General features: G+C 41.9%; 1 pseudogene; it reads right to left on the bottom strand.

The window, feature by feature from the left end:
* Positions 1 to 478: 478 nt before the first annotated feature.
* LOC128838526 (interferon kappa-like) lies at positions 479 to 2146 on the bottom strand (annotated as a pseudogene).
* Positions 2147 to 19143: the final 16997 nt, after the last annotated feature.

Genomic DNA, 19143 nt, shown 5'->3' with positions numbered 1-19143 from the left:
CTGGGAGTGGGAGACCCTAAGGGGGGGTACTGCCAGGGGGCAGCACCCCAGGTAAAAGGGCATCGGGGTCCAGGGAGGGACACGGGGGCCAGAGGACAGGCGGATCGCTGCCCTGCAGAGGGCGCTCCGGAGCTGGAACAAGCTAATTCCCGGAAGTCACCAGCAGGAGGCACTGCAGGGGTGAGTCCGCTCCTCTACAGATGCTTACTGGGCAAAGTTCTATTTGGTATGGTTAATTATCAACGGATGATATTTTGTCATTAGTTATCAATTATGATATATTTGTATATTTTTCATATAGAACATTGTGTGTGTGGTAAGGAAGCACTAAACTATATGCTACTCTAAAACAGTTTTATTAACATGAGTTTGAAATAGCTGTGTTGGTAAAATTCCTATGGGAGAAAGATTGGGCCCTATGTAATAAGAATTATAAAATTATGACCCATCTCTCTTCAGCTGTTTTATTCATAGAATATTATTTGAGTTTCTCTAGGAAAAAGTCTTTTTCCTAGAGAATGTCGAGAATTAGAAGACATCTGGATATTTCTGCACGGATGATCTCCCAGGCATATAGGCTGTATTGCTTTTCTTTCAGGAAATCGTCTATTGTCTGGAAGTATCTCTTCAGTTTCAGGCTAGTGAGCAGGAGGTTCTCATTTCCTGGGTAGGTTATCTCCTTTTCCATCTCAGCACTCAAACACATCTCCAGCTTCTCAATCTGCTGGTGAAGTCCATTTTGGAATTCCTTTATGGAAGTCCCATTCCAGGGAGCTTGGGTGAGATTGTTGTTAAAGATATGGAAGCGCTCTTGGAGGATCTTGGATGGCTACTGTCGGAGAAAAACAGAGTTCTCACTATTTGTTTAGGTACAGCAAGTCAGATGCTTTATTAACTCTCACAATTGCGCAGAGGGAGAGAGCTAAGCAGGTCTCTCAACAGGTAAACAATTACAGCAAGCATTTATACCTTTTGTTACAGACAATAATGAGCAACAGTTGCATTTTGTTTATACATAGGTCATTCTGATATCTTGTTTTGCTCACTAATGTAGACTCTTAGTCTACATTCCATATTATCTACACAAGGTCGCAGCAACTTCTCACACAGTTCTTTCCCACTCGCCTCACACATTCCTCACTTCTACAAATCTCGCGTTATTAGGGTTACAGTTAGCCTAACTCTTGCTAACGAACTGTCATGCATTGCATCTCCTTCCTGTCAGTTCTTTCTCTGCTTCCACACTACCTTGTGTAATGATGTGGTTCTGGCGGGACCCAACTGAGACTGCCAATTCAGGACAAATTGCTCAAACAGGGCAGTTACAGCCCTAGGCTGGGGTTTTTCCACCTCTAAGGCAAACCAAACCAGCCAGACAGTGACAACTTTGGTCTCACCCCACTAGCTAACCACAAGTCACACAAGCAATTCCCTAAGACACTCCAGTTTCCCAGTATCCCCACCAGTGCCACTTGTTATGGGGACAAATGGTTATGAAAACCAATACCCCAATAAAAGAAAAACGGTTCTCTTGATCCCAAAGAACCAAGCCCCAGATCCAGGTCAATATACAAATCAGATCTTGCCCATAAATCACGCTGTTGCCAATCCTTCAGAATCTAAAGGTTTCTTAATGGGCCATCAAGCAGGCTAGGCAGAGCTAGGCAGAGCTAACACCAACTTGTCTGGGATGTCTCCCAGAAGCATAGCATAAGTTTGAAATACAGACAGTATAGAGCCAATATTCATAACTTCAACTACAAAATTGTTACTACACATGTATAGACAGCATAATCCTAACCAGCGAACTATACCCTTTTCTAAGACACCTCATTTGAGCCCCTTTATACAAGATTTGGTGCCACTACAGGACCGTGGTTGCAACCATATTCTATATGGTCCCTGATTATATCAATAATGTCACACCTTGGTATTCTTTTGCTGGGACAGTCAGATCTCTGGGCTTGAAAGCTGTCCTTTCATTTAGACATTGGAAGGGAAAGTTTCCACCCATTTTCTCCAGACGCTCTAAACTCTCACTGTTCATTCTGGTTTGTAGAACATGAAGCCTGTTACAATCTGGACATGAGATTTCAATGGAGAAGACCAGCATAAGCCAAAATTGCAGCAAACTCCTCCTGATCATGATGATGTCTTAGATTCCCTGTGTTAGTGCAGAATTTGAGCAACTGGTGCCCGTTCAAGGTCTTTCATAGAATTCTGTGTTTTAGACCCATGTCTCTGAATGGAAGTATTCTGTAGGAGAAGGTTTTTCTTTCCTCACTTTCTAGTTTTCTTTTTACTTTCAGTTTCCTACTTTTTAGTTAAGGAAGTGAATATCCAATCAGAAGATCAAAATCAAAAAGAATCCCTTTTTAAATATTAATAAAACCGTACATTTCTTTCTTTAGGTTCCTCCCTTCCCCATTAGATAAAAAAAATGTAAAGGGTAAGAAGAGTATGATGACTCACAGTTGTCAGACAGTTACAGGTTAGAGTAGGGACCTGTCTGTCTACTCCCAAGTACCTGTAACTAGCATTGTTGGGTATGACTGTCTGTTACCTTAGTAAGAATATCCGTGCATTGAAGTGATGATAATGAATTTGGGAAGATGCGGGGAGGGGGTGAACTAATGCAGAGCTGCTTCTTGCTAGACCCTGCAGACAAGAGCAGTGGAGTGATGTGTAAAGCTGCTGTTCCTTCATTTTGCCAGAAGATGGAAAACTTTCCCCATCTTGACAGATTTCAGCGTGGTAGCTGTGTTAGTCTGTATCAGTCACCATAAGTACGCCTCGTTCTTTTCCCTATCTTGTGTGACACTGAAAATCCTAAAAACCTGCTATGTTCTAGCTGTCTCCTTCCTTCCTTCCAAGCTTTAAGAGGGAGTAATGCTGTAGGGACCCCTGAAAATTTGATAAGGCATGGAAATAATTCCTGTGGGAGATTGGGGCCAGACAGCTATTAATCTCATGCAATTTCCTGACCATTTGAAAAATGAGGGAGGAAAAACCTTGTTTGTAGGGATTACCAGAGGATGGACAGAGGACACTGAGCAGGGCCGGCTCTAGGTATCAGCACTCCAAGCATGTGCTTGGGGCGGCACTTTCGAAGGGGCGGCACTCCGCCACCCTGCGCTTTTTTTTTTTTTTTTTTGGCTGGGAGCCCGTGTGAGGACAGGAATAGCAACCCTCCCCTTTTGCAACTAGGTGCACTTTTTGCCATGCGACCATCAAAGTAGGGCGCCATGCGACTGGGTGAAGAACTGGCTGGTGGAGCGCGCGCAGAGGGGGATAATCCCCCAGCACCTCTGTGCCGGGCAGGAGGATGGGGCACAGCTGTGCCTCTGTGCTCCCATCATGGCAGCAGCTGCTGCTGGGAGAGGCTTTGCCACTGCAGCTTCTCCTCCTGCTGCTCTTGCAAGTGGCGGAGGCTCCTCCAGCCTCTGTCAGTGCAGAGAAGAGCCTGGTTTGGAGTCCGGAAGCGGAGCTCATGATGCCCGTCAGGTATTTCTACATCCAGGCGATTCGCGCCCGCTGGACAGAACTTCACCCACTCCTCCCCCCCTCCCCCGCACTGTGCACACATCTGCTCTTTAGCCCCGTCCCTGGTTGTGGCTTTTGTTCTCCAGGCTGTGATCTGAGCCACAAGCCTGGCTCAGGGGGGCGGTCTGGGGCTGAGAAAACGGTCACCGGAAGGAGTTGACTCAGGATGAGAAGCGGATCCAAAGAGCCTTAAGTTTTTCTCCCTACGCTTTCCCCTTTCTAGCACCCGAGGTGCTTTGGTGTGCTCCAGTAACCCAGGATCAATCTCTGCTGCTTTTTCATCTTGCAACGTCAGAGGCATCTCACAATAATACACGTACGTTTAAACACAGAAAGTCTCACTCTGTGATAAGCTCACCGACAACATTAAAATCCTACATTACTCTTCTACTGACCAGTGTCTTTCCATGCAACCCTGCATCTTCTCTCCAGTTTCCTAAATAATAGGAACAAAACAAAAAAAATTGCAAAGAGCAAATGTGTAAAAGACAAAAAAGGGGGCAGCCAAAATTTTTTTTTGCTTGGGGCAGCAAAAAACCTAGAGCCAGTGCTGGCACTGAGAAATGGGGAGCTTTACTTAGGAACCTGATACCAGCTGTGGAAAAAGCTGAGGAACAGGTTCGGTTGAATTGTATGAACATGTTGTCTTGTTGGGCACTTCTGAGTAGTTCCCAATGATGTAGTGTAGTGACATGGAAGGGAGTTGTCCAAAAATGATGTGGTAGGTAATAAATATGCTAGAGAGCCTGAGATAAATGAATGAGGTTTATAGTTTCAAATGTAATTGACTTTTCACCATTTGTGCTTTTTTCTTATTTCAATGTGTGTGTTTTTAGGCTTAAACACTGAAACTTAAGTGGTCTGTTGAATGAGCTACACATTATGTAGCCAGTTTCACTTTCTTTTTTTCATGCCATAGCACTAGGCTGTCATGTTGGAGTTTCCATCAGTAAAGGGGGAATGATTTTCAATCCAAAAATTGAAAATGTTTATATTAATTTTAAAAAAGGAAAGGAAGAAAATATAATAAGAATATTTCTGTTTATTAATTCTGTCACATCTCTCCCCCATCTCCTCAGGTGCTTTCTTTTATCATAATGCAGAGTTTGTGCCCAAACTACTTGGAAGTGTCACTTTAAAGAATGACGTGTGTGTGTGTGTGTGTGTATATATATAGAAACACTGAATACAGGACCCATGGCTTATACACCCCAGTCTCCCATGGGAGTTTTTCATGTGCATTTCATGGCAAGTTGAAGCTTAGGAGGGAATATTTATGAGCGAGAGAGAAATTTAAAAATCTGAACCCTAATAAGAAAAGTTAAAGTAAGAAAACAATGGAAGTAAAGACAGTCTTTCGGTATACTTGCTTCAGCAATTAGCCTGGTTTCTGGGAAAGATTAGATACAGACTCAGCTGTGTGAAATATTTACTAGAATTTGATGAAATACTGTATATTTAAATTTCAATTAAAAAGAGCAGAAAACTTTTTTGGGATTTTTTTTCTCCTCTATATGTCAGCCATCTTTATTTGAATGTATAATTAGAGATTAATTTGGCACCTTTTCCTATTTGCAAATAATCTGCAAATTCAGATTTTGTTAATGTGTTTATTTAATATGATTTGACAAATGGCTTGCATTCTGCTCTCTGATTGCTCAGGATCTTCTCACCACATATTTGCTATGACTATTCCCTATTCATAATTTACTACTTGTTCTGTATGATGGTTCACCTGAGTCAATGTAATTGTCTCTTCCCTGATTTGTTGCCTTTGAATTCCAAACTGCTTTCAAGATGACTACGTGAACTTTTCTGGAGAGAATCCTCTTTAAAATGTGTAGTTACAAATGTACTCGTTAAACTTTGTCTCTACCCAAATATTCTTTTTGAACAAAAACTCACACGTACAAATATTTCTGAAAATGTTTACAAAGGGACAGACATTTTTCATAAGCCTCCGATGTTTAGGCTATGGCTGAAATTTGTGTTGTAGTGCTATTGTTGACTGATAGCTCTCCATAAACACTATCTACCTACCGAAAACGTGGGGGAAAGGTGGATCCTCACTAGATCTGATCCAGCAGGCAGCTTTAGTGCCATGTTTTTAAATTTTGGAGTTAGGGTAATTTTTAGTCAATACTTGTGTTTAGTCAGTATAAGTGATGCACTGCAACAGAAGGATGTAGGGTGGCCCCAAGTGACCATGATCCAGGCCCATAAAATGGCCTGAAGTGTGGAGGAAACTGAGACAGGGAGTTTCATGTCGGGTTTACTATTTTTGTATAAATCTCTGCATTTCTCGTGTCATTAAGAAAAGAGCAATAGGGTGTTAGAATCCTGTGCAAAGTGCCTGGGTCTTCTAGGCTACACCTACCATATGGTCCTTTGAAGAGGTAAACAAGAAGGCTCACACCTATAGGTGTATTTCTGATAGAAGACATGTTAAGCTATGAAAATATTTTGGGTGTCATGCTGGTCCTGAGGGCCTAGGGTGACCAGATGTCCCGATTTTATAGGGACTCCTGATTTTTGGGTCTTTTTCTTATATAGGCTCCTATCGCCCCCACCCCATCCCGATTTTTCACACTTGCTGTCTGGTCGCCCTATGAGGGCCTAAGGCTGATAGGCTGCAGGATTCTATTTCCATGAAGAAGTAATAGAGTGAGAGTCAGGGCCTAGGAAATGTGCCAGGGAGGCCAAGGGAAGAAATAGTTCTGCCACCTACTGAGACCCAGGGAATCTGAAAGTCCAAGGGGGATTCAGTGTCTGGTGAACTGCCAAGAAGGGGAGCTCAGAGAGATTTGTGACATAGGGATAAATGGGCTAATGTTTACAAGCCTGGGAGTTGAAATTTGTCAGCTGAGTGTACACAAGCTTGATTGACAGGGATAAAGGGACAGGTGCATGCAAGCCTGATTGATGGAGGGGGGTAAAGCAGGCCCTTGCAAGCTTGATTAGTGGGGGAGAGTGAGACTGGGCACACTGAAACCTGCTTGATGGTGGGGATTTGAAGGGCTGATGGCTGCAGCAACCTTTATGGAACTGGGAGGGAGGAGCACAGGTTGCAGGAGGGATGTTTAGAGGTGGCGATGGGAAGCCAGTCTGTGTGCACATGGCTGGAATGCTATCTGCAGTTACAGCAATCAGGGAGTCCCCACATGTTAATACCAGGGGCGGCTCTATGTATTTTGCCACCCCAAGCACGGCAGTCAGGCAGCTGTGGGAGGTCTGGCTGGTAACGCGGATTTGGCGGCATGACTGCGGGAGGTCCGCCGGTCCTGCGGCTTCGGCGTACCCGCCGCCGAATTGCTGCCAAAGCCGCGGGACCGGCGGACCTCCCGCAGGCTTGCCGCCGAAGGCTCCCTCCCTGACTACTGGCCTCACGGCGACCGGCAGGCCGCCCCCCCGTGGCTTGCCGCCCCAGGCACGCACTTGGTGTGCTGGTGCCTAGAGCCGCCCCTGCTTAGGGCTCCCACTGACCTCCGTGGGACTTCTTCAGAGGGAGCCTTATGTACTTATACAGAAAGAATTGGGTTCAAATATATTTGTTTGTGTTAGGAATTTGTAATTCATAGTTTGGAGGTTTTGGCTACACTTTTATTCATAAACTGTGCAGGAAGTTTGCCCTTTGCAGGTTGTGAAATCCATATCACCACATGGTAAATGGAATACTATGTAAGACCAAAGTATAAAAGCTTTCCCTTCCCCCCCCCCCCACTTGTGCCCTGTATCTCTATTTAAAATGTGATCTTTGACCTCAGATGTAAATTGATGTTGGACATCCTTATGTCTGACATGTGAACTTGCAGACCTCATGGAGCACTTTTATTAGGTCTGTCTCTATAAAGAATACAGTCATTCCCAGCTTGAGTCAGTGTGCTGGGGCTGGACTATTTTGTTGCACTCGGCTATTTTGTAGAACTTAATTTTTTTTGTTAAGATAATAGGATTTATTACTAATTGGAAATGTTTCTTATTTTGTATTTTTGTTAAGCAAAAATTGGTATTTTCTCACCGCTCTGATGATAAAATCCTTTTGCATTTGTCAAGCTGTCTGGAGTAGCTGACGAGCATGAGTGACAACCTCAGGGCAGACTGTGAGGAAGCAGGGCTCAAACCCCAAATTGGTTGGGAGTTCTACACTTAGATTTCACCAACCAAGAAGCATGAACTCCAAGCGCTATAGCAACCTACCCATGGAGTTACAGATAGTCTCCTGGCGTAACCCAGTCTGTAGTGCCACTTGGGCAAACTTGCCTTTGTGATAGATGGTCCCTTACACTAAAAAAATCACAAGCAATATTCAGGTTACGACCAGTCACTTACCTCAGGTCAATTGCACCTTAGACCTCACACCAAAAGACAATACTTGTAGCCAATCCTATAATAAGCTAACTAAAGGTTTATTAACTAAAAAAAGAAATGTTATTTACAAAGTTAAAGCAGGTGAACAAATGAGTTACCATCTTCGGTTCCAAAGGGCAATAGACGCGGCTGTGATCTGCATTCTGTGTTCTTGAGAGCTAATCCAAGCTAAGCAGCTTGAGGATCCCTTGCTTATGTGTAGAAATATTGCCCTCTCTGAATGCCAAGCACCAGAGTGATGCAGTTCCTTCTGGTCAGGGATTTTTATATCTTTCTCCCTGAGTTCAGACTCATAGGACAAGTGTTTGTACCCATCTCTTCTTCATGGGTGGGCGTGTGAGAGGAGGACACAGTCAACAAAGTCTCTGGCCTTTTAATGTTTCACAGTGGCTTATTTGGTTTCAATGGCCCTTCTTGTGTGAAGGACCAGCACTTTACGTTAATTGATGCTGCTTTCCTGTTTGAGTTACGCAGTTAGAGATTTACATGCAAACATTCAATATAACTTTATCCCATGGGATATGGAGGTTATAAGTGAGATCAGTACATCCTACAAACATTTCATCAGGTCTAAAGACATTCTTATAAACTTAACATCTCTTAACACTAACACACAGCTGAGCCGGCCTGGTTTTCAGCTGTGCATTTGTCAGGGTTTGGTGAGGCCTTGGGATGAGCTTGGCAGCATTATATATATATATATATATATATAAAGGCCCAGTCCTGCAAAAACATATACATGCGCTTAACTTGGTGGACTGTGGGCTTGATCCTGCTGCTACTGATGTCAATGGCAATATTCTGCCATGTGAGTCATCCTAGTGCTCTCAATGAGACCAGTCACAGTGTTTAAAGTTAAGCATGTGCTTAAATCTTTGCACGATTGGGGCTAAAGTTGCTTATTTTTTAACGTTGTGGTATTTTCCGTAATTACACTAGCTAGCTTCTATAGTGTGCATGCTTAAAGTCCATTTTAATTTTAGTGATGCTAGTAACCAAGTTTTTCATTGAAAAGTTCTTTAAAAAAAAAAAAAAAAAAATTCCATGCAATCTTTTGACATAGACATTCTTTTTTTCACTAAAAATGTCATGTCTTTCTAATATTTAGACTATTTAATAGGAAGTGTCAAAATAGTCAATTTTTTTCATTTGCTGAAAACCCCCTTTTCAGTAAACAATAAATGTCCATAACCTTTTTGATGATGATTTGAATAATGCTTTAGGTAAAAACTTCAGAAATTTTTAAAAAATAGTGACGGATTTTAATAAAAACAAAGAATCCATTTCAAAATCTTTCAAATTAAAAAAAGTTTGAAACTTTGAAAATGTTAGTTAAACTAGTTTTTTTCCTTTTTTAACCAGCTAATATTTTGAGAGTAATTCCTGGTTCCAGTGGCATTTCCCATTTTAAAAGTCACGCCTATAGGTAGAATCTTTTACAATGGAATGAACTTTTAAAAGTGGAGTAGTCACACTTTAAAAGTCCAAGAGACAATGATATTTAAATTTTAAAAAAGAGGTTTTTTGTTTTTTTTGTGTCAAGTCTACTCTTTCTTTCAAATGAATTTTCATCATTTACAGAAATGTGATTCTGGAAATGTCAGCAGAGAAGTAACTCAGTGACCCCTTTAAACGCAGTTAATTTAAAATATTTAAATATATTTCATGCAGCAAGAATCCTGGATTTAACTTCAAGATCTTATTTTAGGAAAATAAGTATCTTGGGAAACATGACACTTCAATCATTTTTTATAATGGTTCAACATACTGCACATACATTAAAATAGTTTAACATTAATGTATTTCCACTGAATAACCACATCTACTGTAGTTACTAGAAGCTTAATTATTAGTGAATGCACAAGTGGAACAATAAAGATGGAAAAGGTTCAAATATAAAGTAGTGAGTTAAAACAATTAAAAAAAAAAACAATAAAAATGTTAAAGGGCTGAGGTAAACGTCACACATTTTAGCCATTCAATAGCTTCAGGGTCAGCAGAATGGAGCCTGGAAAGTCCTGCCGATAGACTAGCATGAGAAGAGCAGCTGTTCAGTAGCTATGCAGATGGCAGTTCCTGAGCCGCACCAGTCTTGTCTTATTAGTTAGATCAAAACTTGAAACTAAGCCTGGTAGAAAAATCAAAGTAGTGTGGCAAAAAAATTCAAAATGTTGAACTTGTTTTCCTTTCAAAATAGAACCATTTTTCCAATTTTTTTAAATGTATTTCAATTTCTCCCCAAAATATTATCAACATTTTATAAAAATAGATAATAAATTTTAAATTTAATATTTGCTTTCAATTTTTAAAATGTTCACATTTTTCATAAAGTGTAAAATATTAACAATATTGACATGTTTTGCACAAACCTTTTTAAATTTTTTTTCCAAATAACTTTTTGTTTGTAAAACTTCCAGCTCTGCCTGAAACTTTTTAGGTTTGTTTTCCTTTATTTTTGTTTCTCCATTTTAAAAAAATCCTAAAGAAATTGCTATTTAAAAAATGTGAAGCCTGCAGATTGGTAAGTGCTCAACTCTCCGACGTGGTGCCAAGGAAAATCTAACATAAATTAGAGTAAGTCAAGTCCAGACTTTGTTTATTCAGTCCTTTTTCACATTAATAGTGCTTCATTCATAAAGTGTGATGTGGAATGCAGGTTAAATTGAACAGGTGCAACTTTATTAAACCCTGTGGACTGCTCTGTCCATGCAGCTGAGTTGCTTCCAGCCTAGCTCCCTGCATTCCCTCTTCCGTTGGTGTCCCTTCAGTAATTTCCCAGTGGAAACATTGGCTGTGTGAGGCCAGTTCCACTGATAATGATGCATCTTCCCTATTTTCCAAACATTTTTATATAAACATTAAAAACAAAGAATTGATGTTCAGACTCCTATCCCACGTCCTTTCAGCCTGAGACTGCTAACATATAGCCGAGCTGGAGTCTTGTTTTTACCACAAACTCAGCTGGTTACATAGTCTGAGATAATTTTGGTCTCCTCGTCAAGGGACCACACAGGACTGACTGTCTCACTGCACATACGTCTGTGGTATTGACGTTTCCATTGTATTCCCCATGTAAGCATCTGTTGGAAATATTATTTATGCGGGGTACTAATTCAGAATACTAATGTAAGCATTAATTCCTTTATTAAATCCAAAGGATGAATGGTATTTATAAAATTGATCTAAATAAGGAACAATTTACTACATCCAAACAGTAACAAAACATTTATAAGCATTTGATCAAGATATTTACAAACAGGCTAAAGTCCTGGGTGCTTAGACCCATAGTGATTGACTCCAAGTTGGTCAGGCAGGTATTACCAATGAACCCTTTAAGAGCTGTTACTTTTTTTATATCTACCTTTTAACAAACAAGCCATATCATTGCCAATTGTTGGACCTTAGCTAAGGCCAAATGAAGGAGTTTATGTAGCTGATTATTGCACCTGGTACCCAATTAACCGTGTTTTATTTCTATTCCCTTATTTAAGGTTTGGGCTAAAATAACACTAGTATTTCCAAGGGCCACTACAAGTTTCATACTTTTCTTTCTCATGATCTCATCCTTTTTGGTCATGTGCTTTGGGCCTATTCATGCTAATATCCCCACTCAATTTAAAACCATAATTCACACAAATCTAATGTGGACCTACATTACTATAGTGTCTGTCTAATGTGAGATTGCCTTCCCAGAGCAGCTGCTCTCACAGGTGGTGATCATAAGTGCCGTGGACCATCCCATCCTGAATCAGGGAGTCTGTCAAGTTCCCCAAAATTGCATGTAGCAGCCATTGTGCATAAGGCAATTACATAGCGGGTCTATCCCCTGCCCCTCATTGGTCTCTGTGGAAAACCTCTGTCACGCCCCAGTTTTGTTGTGCTTTTGGAAGCAATAGTTTCCCAGGGCTCCTTGAACTGCTGTGAGGCCTGGGGAAGTGATGAGCTTCAGAGTGGTACAAATCTCCTCTGCCTTGTTTCCCAATAAGGTAACGTAACACTTTTGCTTTCCTGCTGTTGTCATCCTCCAGCACAGCCAGGTCTGTGTACAGCTCAAACTCCTCCTTCCATCACTGTAAAATCAAGGGCTCTGGGGGGCTGCAGACCATGTTCCGTGGCACATGCTACTGGCTGCTACACTGCAGAGAACTCTCAGCTCTGACGCCATATTTCGTTAGCAAACAATGAAGCTGAGCACGTATTAAATTGAACAAGTGGAACTTTCATGTAAACTGTGGGATTACTCTGTCCATGTGGCTGAGCGGCTTCCAACCTAATTCCCCACATTCCTTGTTCTCCTGGTGTCCTGCCAAGAACAGTCCCTCCGGGAAATGTTGTTTCACTGACCCTGCTACAACTAGCATCAAAGATCTTTATTTTTCTGTCTTCTCCTCATTTAGTAAGGTCAGAAGTTGATGGAAGAATTCCATATTTTCTCATGCCACTTTTCAGTTTAGAAATTCCCCCAAGGACAAACCTGCCCAAGCCCAAGGGGAGGAGCCAGATGCTGTCCTTGCTCAGTGTTCTTGCCCTGCAAGAGCAGCCAGGAGCAGCGTTAACCTGATTTACGTAAGGCTAGTTTTGTTCTAGTGTCTAGTCCCTGATCTACGTGCAGAGCAGCAGCAGAGGTGTGGCCTTTACGAGGGTAGGAGAGAAAAACAAACACAGAAAAAAAGTGGGAAGAAAGTGAGCAAACAAAAAACTAGGAGCACAGAAGTGAGGAAGAGCCCCACTCAGTGAGTGAGAAGAAACCAACAAAACAAGGCACGAGGGAGACGCAACAATGGTTTTGCATCAATCGATCTACATTTGGGGACTGAATTTGGTTTCTGGTTTGCTGATCCACGTGTTGTAATTGTTCTAATGTGGGTGCAACTGTTCGCATTTGCAAAGGGCTAGCTCAACTGCATGCATATTATATACCAATGAGCCCCAGTCAGGGACTGAAAATCGAAACCTTTAACATCTTCCTATTATAAATAAGTGGGGCTGCAGGGAGAGCCTCCTTCCAAACGGGAGATAAAGTGCCTGATTTCTTAAATGATGAAAAGAAGTAGAGAGAGAGGATCTAAAAATGGGTTATTTTGGCTGGGTTCGACAGTTAGAACCCTGAAGCTGTATCTGAACTTCTCCTCCTGAATAATTTTACCAACAAAATTTGTCCTAAGTTTGTTTTTAACTTACTTGTATAGTATTTTGCAAATATGTTTTGCAAGGTTCCTGCCAAAGAATTAAAATAAACAAAATATGGGGGAAAGGAGGGCAACATACAATTTAGTTGCTAAGTAGTTGGTTATATTTACCATGGGTTTTGTTAGGGGTGTGTGTGTGTGTGTGTATTTTTGGATGCAATTTTTTAAAGAGAAGAGTGGGGTTTATAGGCTGCATGGATATGGATATTGGAGGAATAGGTCAAAGCCTCAAATGTGAAATTTGTCTGTGCAGAAGACAAAGCTTTCTCAGCAACTGACTATGAATCTGGAATTCATTCTTTGGTGATATCATGATGACCTCAGCACCTTTAGCTACTGCATTTTGACCTAGCCTGACCACCATGACATCACAGTTTGGGGGGGGGAGGAGGCAATACCTCCCACCAAAACAAGAAACCATAGAACTACTTGCTAGGGGGAGGTGAGAGAAAAATCACTATCTTGTCTATGCTATAATACTGGGAGATGTTCAGAAATCTTGTTGATGAGGGCCATCTGAGACAGAAAGCTGGTAAAAAAGGAGTGCTATGAGCTAGAAAAATTGTTATACGGTATCTTCTTTCAGTGTATCCTCTCACTTATGCAGAATGACTCGATCCTGCGTTCTTGGTAGTACTCCCAAAACCAATATACACTCAAGACTTCACTGGGAGTTTTGATTACAAAAAAAGGAATGCAGGATCTGACCCAGTGTCAGTAATTTTGTACACATGTAAACCCAGACTGGAGTTTGCCAGCTCCTGGAGTGCCAGACTCACACCTCTGAAGCTGCAGACTCTAAAATGTGGGACAGTGACCTTCAAAATGAGAGACAACGCACCTTCAAATGAGGAACGCTATAAGAGACATTAAGTTTTTATTTAAAATAGCCTGGAACTTTCTATAATGAAAATAAACGGTGACTCTGTGTACTAAAGCCATACTTTGTTGCCAGCCCAGACTGAGCTGAGCTGTTCCCTCTTATACTGAAGTTCCAGTCGGAGCATGCCCAACAGGTGTGAAGGGGCATGGCTACCTCAGCCCATAGCATGGGATTAACCCCCTCCAGCCCAGTGTGGGGCAGGTATTCCCCGTCACGGGACCAAATCAAGAAATTGCCTTCAAAAAGAAAAAAAAAAAAAATCTCAACAGCTCCCATTCTCAAGTACAACAATGTTAACAAACGCACAATGGTCAGTATGTATACAAGCAGTTATGGCCTAGGTGGTGAATTGTTGCAACAACATGGCTCTGAAACCGGTTGCATTTTGCTCTTGCACACTCTCAGAAGCATAAAAATGATATGCGCAAGCATATGAGAACTTTTACAAATCTCGTGCAAACTTGATTTCTTTACACTGATAAGACAATAAACCACTTGTAACATTCATTAATGGAAAAGACCTGGATCAAGCACTGCTGAAATGCCATCTGTTGCTAAGGTTAATGAGATTTAACCCAATAGCTAAGTGTTTTCTGGGAAAAATTTGGTAGTAGCAGACACTCAGTCATGGAGCCCAGTATCACATTCAACTGCCCATGAGCTCGAAGATGACGTAGAAGCATACATGGGTGCTGTGAACACACATAGGCCAGTGTCAGAAGAGAGACTACTCAAGCTACAAAAAGCAATCTTGACAGACATACAACTTCAGGAAGTTCTAAGTTACATTAGGGGCAGCTGACTCAAGTATCTAAAAGAAACTAAGGAATTAACAGGAGACTACTTTGCAGTGCGTGTACAAGTAAGTGAGTCAAGTGGACTCAAAATTAAAGGGAATTGCAATTCCAAATGAAATAAAAGGAGAAATCCTAAACCTCATCCATGAAGGACATCGAGGAATAACTAAATGTTGTGAACGGGCCAACCAGTCAGTGTGATGGCTGGGCATCAGCAAGGACTTAAAGAATAAAGCATCTGTATGTGAACACTGGAGAACTAACAGACCAATGTGACACAAAGAACCTTTAATAACACGACCTTTACCAGGCAGATGTTGGAAGAGACTAGCTGCAGATTTATGCAAATTCAGAGGACGTCATTACCTGGTCATCATGGAATATTTTTTCCATGTATATAGAAAGAATATACTTGAAAGGCATACCACGTCACCGTGTTATCGAGAAACTGAAGTTCGCTTTTGCTCACTTTGGTATTCCAGAGCAACTAGTGATGGACAACAAACCACAATTCACTGCAGCAGAATTTAAGTTGTTCCAAACAAAATATAATTTTGATCCTATTACTAGCAGCCTACATTATCCATAAGCAGATAGAAAGGCTGAGAGATCTGTGTAGACAGCCAAGACAATCCTACAGCAGGAAGAGCCATTCCTTGCTCAAGAGTAGCCAGATTGGATGAAAAGGCCAAAAGAGCTTATGAACACTTTTAGAACAAATGTCACTCAGAGAATTGCTGGGTCTAGAACTTGGTGACTATGTTTATATCAAATTGGATGGAGAAAAAGGATGGACAACTGCATCTGTCATAAAGAAAAAGAATTCAGTACCAAGATCATATGTGATCAAGACTGACAGTGGAGAGTTCAGCATAACCCATCAACGTCTGCAGTTTGTTCCTCAGAAAGAACAATCAACAGAGAAAACCTTACAGATGGTGGATGCAGAAGATGACTCAAAAATTCCAAACCAACCACAGCCACTCATTGCAACTAATGGACAGACAGATGACAAAGTAGTTATGCCTTTGAGTCACATAATTTAGAAAACCAGTATGATTCAGAGACACCTAACTGTACTTAAGACAGTGTGATAGTGTAGGACTCTGACCAGGAAGCCAGGAGAGGAGCCTGCCTGACCCAGCATGAGGACACAAGAGGACCCTTTTTGTTTAAGCCAGCCACTGTTCACAGGGCTGCTGTACATGTCCCCAGACTCATCTCTAGCATACCATCTTCTGGGGAAGGTGCCTGGAAGGGAGTTAGGGGTGGTGAAGATTTGAGTGTTAGTAGGTGGAGAATTGGTTGATTTGCTGATGTTTTAATACTTAATTAACCCCAACTTTTTTCTTCCCCAGATCCTATTTTCCAGCTCCAAATAAAGTCCCCTTTTGTGTTGTTGTTATTTTTGGGTGTGTCATTCCTTTGCTGGAATGTATTGTTTATTGTGTACTGGGCGTAACTGTAATGCCCTCGTGGCCCAGATGGAGTCTGCTTTGTGGGACGGGTTCTGGCCAAGAACAGGCCCCTGCACGAATGCAGCAGGGAAACTCCCTTCCACCCCAGAGACACTTGTTCTACCCCTTTCTTCTCCCCCCTCCCCCACACACTAAACACACGCACAGTGGAATAGTACAATGAATATAGGAAAGGGAAATATTTATTTATAGAAGGATGAATGGAGGAAAAACAAGGGAAAATATAGGGGGAGAAGTAAAATGATTACATCCAATACAAAGATCCGGCAGCCCAGTGCTATCACAATATAAAAGGACAGATGTTGAGCACTGCGTCCAGACTCAGAGTTCAGGAATACTTGGCAGAGTTCCAGTGCAGCAGTGAATCTTGAGTGTTCCTGGTCATCTTCAGCACCAGTAAACTTTCCCCTCTGGTGCCCTCTTCTACCTCTCTCACAGAGCGACAATCCTCCCACTTAACTGGCTACAACCTTTCTCCATATTCTCAGTGTAGTCATAAGCCTCAGTACTCATGGCCCTATACAGTCTGTCTGAGTGACAGCGATACTAGGTGCAGCTCTGCTTTGTCCTTCTGAGGTGATTCCTTACTGGCATGGTGGTCCTCCTGGCTCCCATTCTGGGATGTCCCAAGTCAGCAGTTCTGTCTCTTGCATGCATCAGGCTGGTTCTCAGCTGCTTCGCTATGTGGGGGTCTGCTTGCTGTACAGACACCCACATGTCCCTGTCCTCTTTCAGCTCCCTCTCCCTTGGACAATCAGCACTTCCTCTGCCTCAGGACAAGGTTTTAAAGCAGCCATACTGTCTAAATCTGAAGGGGTTACATAGGTTTTATACCGCTTACCAGCAGAGATAGCATTATTCATTTTTCCAAGGGACAAGGTGAAGAGTCACCTGGGGTGAAGGCACCAGGTGTCAGAAAAAGAACCCAAGACCCAACCCTGGTGAGTAGAGGGGAGAAGCAACTCTTAAGTACAAAGCACCAGGGAGGAGGCTTGAGCCACACCTTGGGGAAGGTGCTACATACACAAATGCCATTTTGTTTTCCTTGCTGTTTTCATAGGTCATTAAATGCAAAGCCGCTGTTGCCTGGGAGCCTAAGAAACCATGAAGTTAAGTTCGCATTAAGGTAGGAAAAAGATGAACTTTGTAAATTACATACTGTAGCGGTGCCAGTTATGTTTGTGCTATAGAAATGTAGGGCTTGATCTTACAAATATTGCCACCAGAGTGGTTGCTATCTGATGAACTCGTATTGAATTATGCAGGCTATTTAAAACTGCTGTGTTGGTTCCAGAATATTAGAGAGACAAGCTGGATGAGGTAATATCTTCTATTGGACCAACTTTTGTTGGTGAAAGACACAAGCTTTCAACTACACGGACCCAAAAAAGAGTAAAGATTTATGGAAGAGTGTGGCGGATGACAAAGGCCATAACTTGCTGTGCAAAAACACTAAAAGTTATGATCTCTGTCTGATAAATAAGCAGTCTTAGGGATCATGTCTTAGGTTTATTATGGTTATACTCACTTCTCTGGATACAAAATATATCATATCATACAGGTAAAAGCTGAAAAATTGGTTCCTTACGTATTGAAATATTCTTTGTTTTCCCTACAGATTTTGGCCACAGGGATCTGTCGCTCAGATGACCATGTCATGAGTGGTGCATTAACTGTGGCTTTTCCAATAATTCTTGGCCACGAAGCAGCTGGTATTGTAGAGAGCGTTGGAGAAGGGGTGACTTGTGTGAAACCAGGTATAAGAAAGCATCAAGCACTAACCAATGATAAGTAGTTCTCACCTAGCATTCACATACCCTGCTCCAATATCAAAAAGTCTTTCTTGCTATACTCCCAAGTGATCTTTCCTATTTCAAAAGTTTTTGCCTGTTCACTTCTATTTTTATGTGATTATGAAGTGCTCTCCCCTTCCCCAGCATTCAAAAGAGGTGCTTATTTGTATTTCACTCAAAGGGAACCAAATGTGAGCTACCATTTTAACATGCCTAGCTTTGTGCATATAAATAGTCCTATTTATTTCAATGTGACTCCTTTATTAGTCAGGTGCTTAGATAACTTGGGCCCTGATTTAGCAAGGTATCAGACTTTCAGTACTATCAAAGTTCCTGTGCCTATTCTCTCAGAGAACACCGTTTCATTGTTTATTGCGTCTTTCACCATATTCTCTGTGCCATAGAGCTGGTAAATATAAAGCCCCAGGAGGAGGTTCTCATCTTCCTCTGCACATTGCAAGATGGGACACCAACGCCTGTACTCTTTTCCCAGTAACTCTGAACTATGAGGAGAGCTGCACAGAGTGTTTAAGATGAAATATTAAATGAACCAAATCGGTATCTGAATCTTGAACTGAATCCAAACCATTTTTTAAAGATTAAAATATTTATTTTGAGCCTGGCATAGAGTGTGTGACAATTGTTTGGTCCAGAGAATTGATATAAACATAATACTTTTAATTCTAACTACCATGTAATTTCAATGGGGTCAGGCTGTACTTTTGGGCAAATCATCAGAACAACTTTTTACTTTGGAATTCTGTTGTTGCTTTGGGCGCACAGACCTTTGGTGTGGCCTGTGAGACAAAGGAAGAAAGGGAAGTGTCTGTGCTAACTGCAATTCCATCAGGTTGGAGCAACAAAAACTGGAAGGTTTTTTCAGCAGTCTTATTACTAAGTCCAGGTCACAGTTCTGGTTCTGGATGTGCCACCTTGGTGTTGGTTGCTGGGGCTGCCCCACTCTGGAGCCACCTGGGGCACAACCATGGAGGAGCAAGCAACCTGTGAGTTCCCCACCTTCCCAGGGGTTGTGGGGCTCGGGCTTCAGCCCTAGTATGATGGAGTGGTGGGCTTCAAGCTCCTTCCTGGTGC

The sequence above is a fragment of the Malaclemys terrapin genome, chromosome 5 (genome assembly GCF_027887155.1).
Source record: "Malaclemys terrapin pileata isolate rMalTer1 chromosome 5, rMalTer1.hap1, whole genome shotgun sequence".
In the NCBI taxonomy this organism is placed as follows: Eukaryota; Metazoa; Chordata; order Testudines; family Emydidae; genus Malaclemys; species Malaclemys terrapin.
This window is presented reverse-complemented; position numbering and strand designations above follow the sequence as displayed.